We start from the raw sequence: 6,677 nt of genomic DNA, 5'->3' as shown, positions 1-6,677 counted from the left end.
CGTGAACGTCGCGTTTTGCTGCCCTGCGGCCTGTGTGAAGAGTCCAAGCGACGCGCTCGCGGCGAGCACGCGGCGCTCGAGTTGCGTTCTTACCCCTTCGCCCGCTATCCCCGCCGCCCGCTAAACGCCTTAGCAGTTAAACGTCAAGGAGATCGGCGCGTGCAAGCCGCGAGCGCGCTGCAAATGCCGCAGGGCAGCAAAACACGACGGTCACGCAACGCGCTCGCGACGCACGCGCGGCGCCTGCGCTACTCACACGCCCGAGGATCGCGCACGCCTAATGTGGTGGCCTAAGCCGGGACTCCACCGAAATGTTTGCATTAGTTCACGAATAGGCAAAATGTACGTATCTGTGCGAGTCCACTTCATGTGTTCGTACTTGAAACCTGCAGTTTTGCCAAGATTTTCAAAATGTACGCTCGCAATTTGCCATTTCTTGGTGGAGCCAGCAAATCAAAAGAAACATAGGTAAGTGTTGTATACTGTGCGTCACTACCGCATACCGGGAAAATTTCGCTATTGCGGAGGACGTTTATATACCATATTTTGTGTCACACGTAAACAGGACGACAGTAAGTATCCACCGAAACACTGTCAAAGATCTGATGAACAAACAAATCAGACCTGACTTGGTCACCTGGGGCCAATCAGAGCTCTATGAAGCGATCATACGCTTTGGCTCCTACTGTTATTGTGGTTTCTGAAAATTTAATCACCTCATTCAACGATGAATGTAATTCTGATGGTACTATTAAGAACACTTGCTTAGCGCAGAAGCTGACGCTAGCAGGTCAAGACTTTTGACTTCTCGAATAGGATACCATTGGTTTTTGTGCAATGCACACCTGCAATGCATTCTGGATTAGGATAGGATATAGGTGGATAGGATTTGCAACAGATAACAATTCTGTCTTTGTGATTAAATGACATCAAACGTAGTTTTATATAAAAGGTGTTTTTTTAGACTTGGCTCGGGTCTTACTGAGACTGTTCGTAATCGTGAACAGTGTATTTGCGATCAGAAGTTGAAAGTAAACTTGTCTCTGGTATGCGGCGCGTAATTTGTACGTTTTCAGACGCATAAAGCATTTTACGTGTGTATAGTATTAAATCGAGAAAGCTCCCATTTCTTATCTGCACTTTGTATCTGGGCTTGTTTTTAAAGCTACAGAATCCTACATTACCTACCTCACGCTTAGCAGCGCCTGCGAGAGATAGATCCTCATTTCTTCTAGGATTAATTTTACATATTTTGCATCAGAAAAAATAATTAAGGTCTACTTAATACTACTCACTCAAAGTAATTTGTTTTAAGGCCACCACATTAGTGGAAGATAAGCTAAACTATGTTTATGAAAAAATCCTGATATGAACTCCATCTGTAACTTTAAATGATAAGTAATTGTTCCACTAAAGTCATCATTTTTGACATAATGTTCAAAAAATAATTTAGACGGTGCCATCCGTTTTAAATTTGGCCGAGAACTATTAATTTTCCTTTCATCAAGGTAATAATTATAGTTAGATTTTGATGTGGCACGGCAAACTGACAAACACAATTGAAATGTCTATCGAAAAATTACACTTCGTGTTAAAATATGTGAATTACGGAAAATACACAACTCCATCTGTTGAAATAATAATCCTCTATAAAGAATGTATGGTAATATTGTCATTTACCACCTCGCTCCTTTGACAAATTGATGATGTATTTTATTTACCACAGATGGAGCTACTTTAACCTTGGCTAAACAAAATTTTCATTTTTTTTTTTCTTCCGAAGTTACTTATAAAAGTGTGATTTTCTGTGTAAAGATTAATAATAGGCCGATCAACTAATATAAGTACAACATTCAAATGTACAGTTTTGACAAATAGATTGCGTGTCGTAATATTTTACATCTTGAATTCACAAAATTAATAATATCTTTTGATAGAGTGAATCGATTTCGATGAAACAAAAACTAAGTAATACCCCAAGTTACGTAGAATTTTTGTATATAAGCATTGTCTGCATTTAATTCGTAGATTTTACGTGAATCCCGAACAAACAAACAGATAAACAGACAAACAGACAAAAATTACAAAAATGATGGAAATGGGTTCTGTTAGTTATCCTTTAACATGCTGGCTATTTTTTTTGTCAATTTCTTCAATGTACAAAAATTACTTTTCTACAGATTTATTATATGTATAGATATAGATTTAATTTGGAGGTATCATAAACCTTACAGAAAAATAAACAAACAGTAATTAACAAATCAATAACAGATCAAACAGATCAAAACCAGCATAAATAATTATAAGTTTACACATTTTTAACTGCCAGCTATCGCGAATATAAAACTAAAATCATATTTTCATGCCATACATATACCTACAGACATTCAAAATACACAAAACAATATGTTCACAGTCGAACATAAACTTGTGAACTGGCAAAAGGCTTACAAACGAGGCAAATATCCGAAAATAATGAACAGCTTGAATATTGTTCGGAAACGTTACAGTTTTCAGCTGTTTAAAGTATCATTTAACTGCGCTTACTGCAACATTCAATGCTTGTCGAGACGGGATTGTGTCGGATATAAATTATTTAATGATGGCATGAAAATTAATTCATGAAGATAGGTTAAAGATTTTTAATCGCTTTTGAATCTGAATGTTAAGTTGGAGAGGGCTCTTGGACAATTTTTTTCATGTGTTTCATGTTTCAAACAATGTTTTGTCCAACCGTTCTTTACAGTTTTCAGAATATAAAAAGTTAGACATCATAATGTCCGGTCAAAGAAAAAACTGGGGTTAAAAATTACTCCGAGAACGATTTTAAAAATACATCAAGCAGCATTTAAACGAACTTAAATACACTTAACAAAACTCCTAATTAAGAGAGCTTCGTAAATCAATACGTTTCCCTCGCAGAAGCTAGCTACTTACGTTCCCAACATACTCCGAGTTGGGAAACTCCTTCACTCGCTGCACTCCTGGTATAATTAGATCGCGATTCCACTACAACGCCCCACTTTCGATCGCTGAGCTCTTTAACTTAATTAACAGCAAACAATAAGCACAACTATTTGTTGAACTTGTTACCTTTGATAAAGTAAATTATTATAATTTAGTGAATTTTGATAAGAAACGACTATTCATGAAGAAATAACCCCCAGAGTTTAACGTCGTTGGGCAAATCAGTTTTCTCCTGGAACAGCTAGTGATAAGCAATTATTGGCCCCTGTTGAATTGTCAAGTATATTTTAAAATACTTAAACATATTTAATACAACATTAAACACGTTTCACAATGCAGGTAATACAGTAGAAGGCTAAAACACTCACTCAGCAGGAATTTAAAATTAGGCTTAATTCTGAGTGGTAGTAAGCTTATTTTTAAGCCGGCCGCCTGGCTTCGCAGATAATTTCACTCAAACTGCCTTAATAAAAGAACTAATTAATGTTTTATATTGTATTTTTGGCAGTTTATTTTAAGCTGTGAAATGGTCAGACGAGTTCAAAACAATTTTCAATTCTTTTCTTCAATGTTGTTATTTATTTAATTTAGTTTCTAAATTCTAAAGTTTCATTGCGCATGCTGCTTTAAATTAAGAGATAGTGGATAAACTCTATTATTTATGAGTTCAGTTTCAAAGTTTTCTAAAAAAATAACGATTCAGCAATTTCAAGCGATACAAAAAAGGGGTGGAGTTCATTTCAATTTCTAAATATTAGCAAGCAAACTGTGTTTGTTATACAGCAGTAGAAGTAAACTGCGTACTGGACTGGCTATTTTATTGGTCTTTATATTCTTTAGCGAACAGGCCAACAATAGAAACACAACAAAGAGTAGAACAAAATAGATAGACGGTCTTACGACACAAAAGACTGCATTCATGAAACACGTTTTAGTGAATACTTTCATTTGAAAACGACGTGAATGTTACAATGAGAAAGTTGAACTGTAATTTATTACGAGTTTGTTGCACGAACATTACTATTTCTGTAGATATGACTTTGTTATCTAAGTTGAAAACGGAATTTTATAGTGTTGAATTATGGTCAGCTTTTCAGACCAAGTTGAGTTAAAATCAAATTGAAAACAACGGAAAAGTAAAAAACTAATTCAATAATTTGGATAATTTATTGATAATGCTGAATTTACAGAAAATTTTGCAGATCATTTCATAGTCCAAACCAAAGTTACTGATCAAGTAAATCCACAGACGAATGATACTAACCTCATTTCCCATAATTTACCAAACAATACTGATATACGTAGTAGACACTTTTTTAATTAAAGCTAAAGTACCTAATTAACCCATAACACTAACCCCGCCAACCTCTTTACCCACTAACGAAGCATCTTCAAAATTTGTTTTTCATTCCAAAAACAAAATACATCCATTTTGATCCTTTTATCAGCATACGTGTTACTCCAGGCTGATCCTCAACCTGTCACACACGCCATCAATCTTATCGGTGAATATTTTCTTGATTCCTTACCCTCGAAAAAATATGCCACAGGAATTTATATTCGCTCGAGATACAGCGAAGTGATGTGGTATATTGGCAGCTCTGAAATACGGGGAGAATGTCGATGTTTTTGCCAATATTGCGTGTTTGTAGGCTCAGAAGTGGGTTTTTATTTCGAGTACTTATGGAGCGTGTAGTGTTGAATTTCGATATTTGAACTGCAAAATTAAACTTAGGTTGTCAAACTTTTTGAAATACCTACCTAAAAATTCAAAATCCCTTGGACAGTATATACTTATAATACTATTCAAGTCTCAATTGTAAACAGCTAAAGTGGTTCTTACAGCCTATACTTATAGATTATCCTTACATCCCTTAATCCCGTGTCCCGCGAGGTACATCCCTAGCTGACGTCACAATGTGTCGGATCGGCGCTGCGCGGTTGACAAGCGCTTAATCAAGATCCCGGAATTCCCGCGTTTTTCCAACATTAACTACGTCGGTAGTTCCAGACGAGCGTGCAATAATTACTTGCAGATTTAAACGTACAATGTATTGGTCGCTCTAGTGTTCAATCGAGTGTTTAATGAACTAGTCAATCTTGTTAATTGTAGTGTGGAAAACAAGCTTCAATTAGCATTCCAGAAATCCACCGAAGTCTATGTTAAGTTGTTCGAAAGAGATACCGCGGCCCTGGTACATAAAAGGCCTATGACGGAACACGACGGTTTTTAGTCAGTAAGAGTCTGACACTCCCTCACCGCTGCTAACCCACAGCGGGAGGGGTCATTTGATGATTTTTGACGTCGTTAAAAAAAAAAGTCTATGTTAAGTTGCTGTTATATGATGAAGCTTATTTTTTGGTCGGTGATAGCTGTAGAGATGTTTAGTAACTTGATAAACATACTAATGCCACCCGTAGGCACATAAAAGTATATTAGTACATTCCTGACACGGAGTATATTAAAAGAATACTTACAAGTCGCATTGTAAATGACTCCTTAACTGGAAGCCCGCCTTCAGCAAACCAAAACAAAAGATTTCAATCGTTCCACAAGAACGTAATACGAATCACAATATCCGAGACAGTCATACAAAAAGAAAGGAAAGGAAAGCTAATTCCCTCGGTTATCATACGCGAACGAGCAAGTAATGGTATCGGAGACGTATACGAATTTGTGCGCGACCCTGCTGAGATACGCGCCGATTAGCTGGCGAGAATACTAATCCTTGTGTGTGGAAATATGTCGTCTGTTTTGAGCTAAATTGGGACGAATATCTTCGAAGGCTGTGGATTGTTTTATATTGAGGGGAAGAAGGCTTGTGGGGCTATTCGACTTAGTCATCAGCAGATTTTACATAATGACGTATGGGTCTAAGTCAGCCACCAATTAATTTGAAGTCAAAAGCTTAGAACATTGGCTTATCAATATTGGGATGAAAGGACTGATAGATTTTAGTCTTAAAAGGATATTTCATTCGTCAAAGTATTTCATCAATCACTCGTACATGTTGTTTTCTTCCACATATCATGATAGGTAGCAGAGTAAATAAACAATAGAAGATCGTTTTCTTAAAATACATTATAATAATATAGGCAACTTAATACACCTAGACTATAACAAGTAACGTAGAATAATAATCTAACCTCTAGTTCCAAGAACTTGTCCAACACACGTCAAAAACATAATCTCATCTAAACTCCTCATAACCTGCACAATAGAACATTCTAGATCTATCCTAAGATACAATACAGCATCCAATCAGCGCGCACATTGTAATCAGGCGTGAGCAAACACACAATTAGCGCTGGAAGTCATTACGCACTTAGCTCTGCATAGAATTACTAACGCTAATGGCTGCTGCATAAAGGAAGCTGCTGGTGTTATGAGCCGACCTAGGGGGAGCCTTTATAGGGGAAAAGACGTAGACTGTATGTGGGTTAAAGTGCGTACGGTTATGGGTGTATAGGTGGTATTTTAAGATATAATGAGTCAGATTCCCATATGAAGGGTTCCGAACCATAAAGAGACGAAAAAATCACGCGAGGCAAGTTTCTGAACTCTCAATCACACTTAGACTAGGAGACCCAATATTTTTAACCCCCGACGCAAAAACGACGGGGTGTTATAAGTTTGACGTGTCTGTGTGTGTGTGTGTGTGTGTGTGTATGTGGCATCGTAGCTCCCAAACGGATGATCCGATTGTAAT

Source organism: Helicoverpa zea, chromosome 9, assembly GCF_022581195.2.
Source record: "Helicoverpa zea isolate HzStark_Cry1AcR chromosome 9, ilHelZeax1.1, whole genome shotgun sequence".
Classification (NCBI taxonomy): Eukaryota; Metazoa; Arthropoda; class Insecta; order Lepidoptera; family Noctuidae; genus Helicoverpa; species Helicoverpa zea.
The sequence above is the reverse complement of the archived record's forward strand: the minus strand, read 5'-3'. Positions refer to the sequence as shown.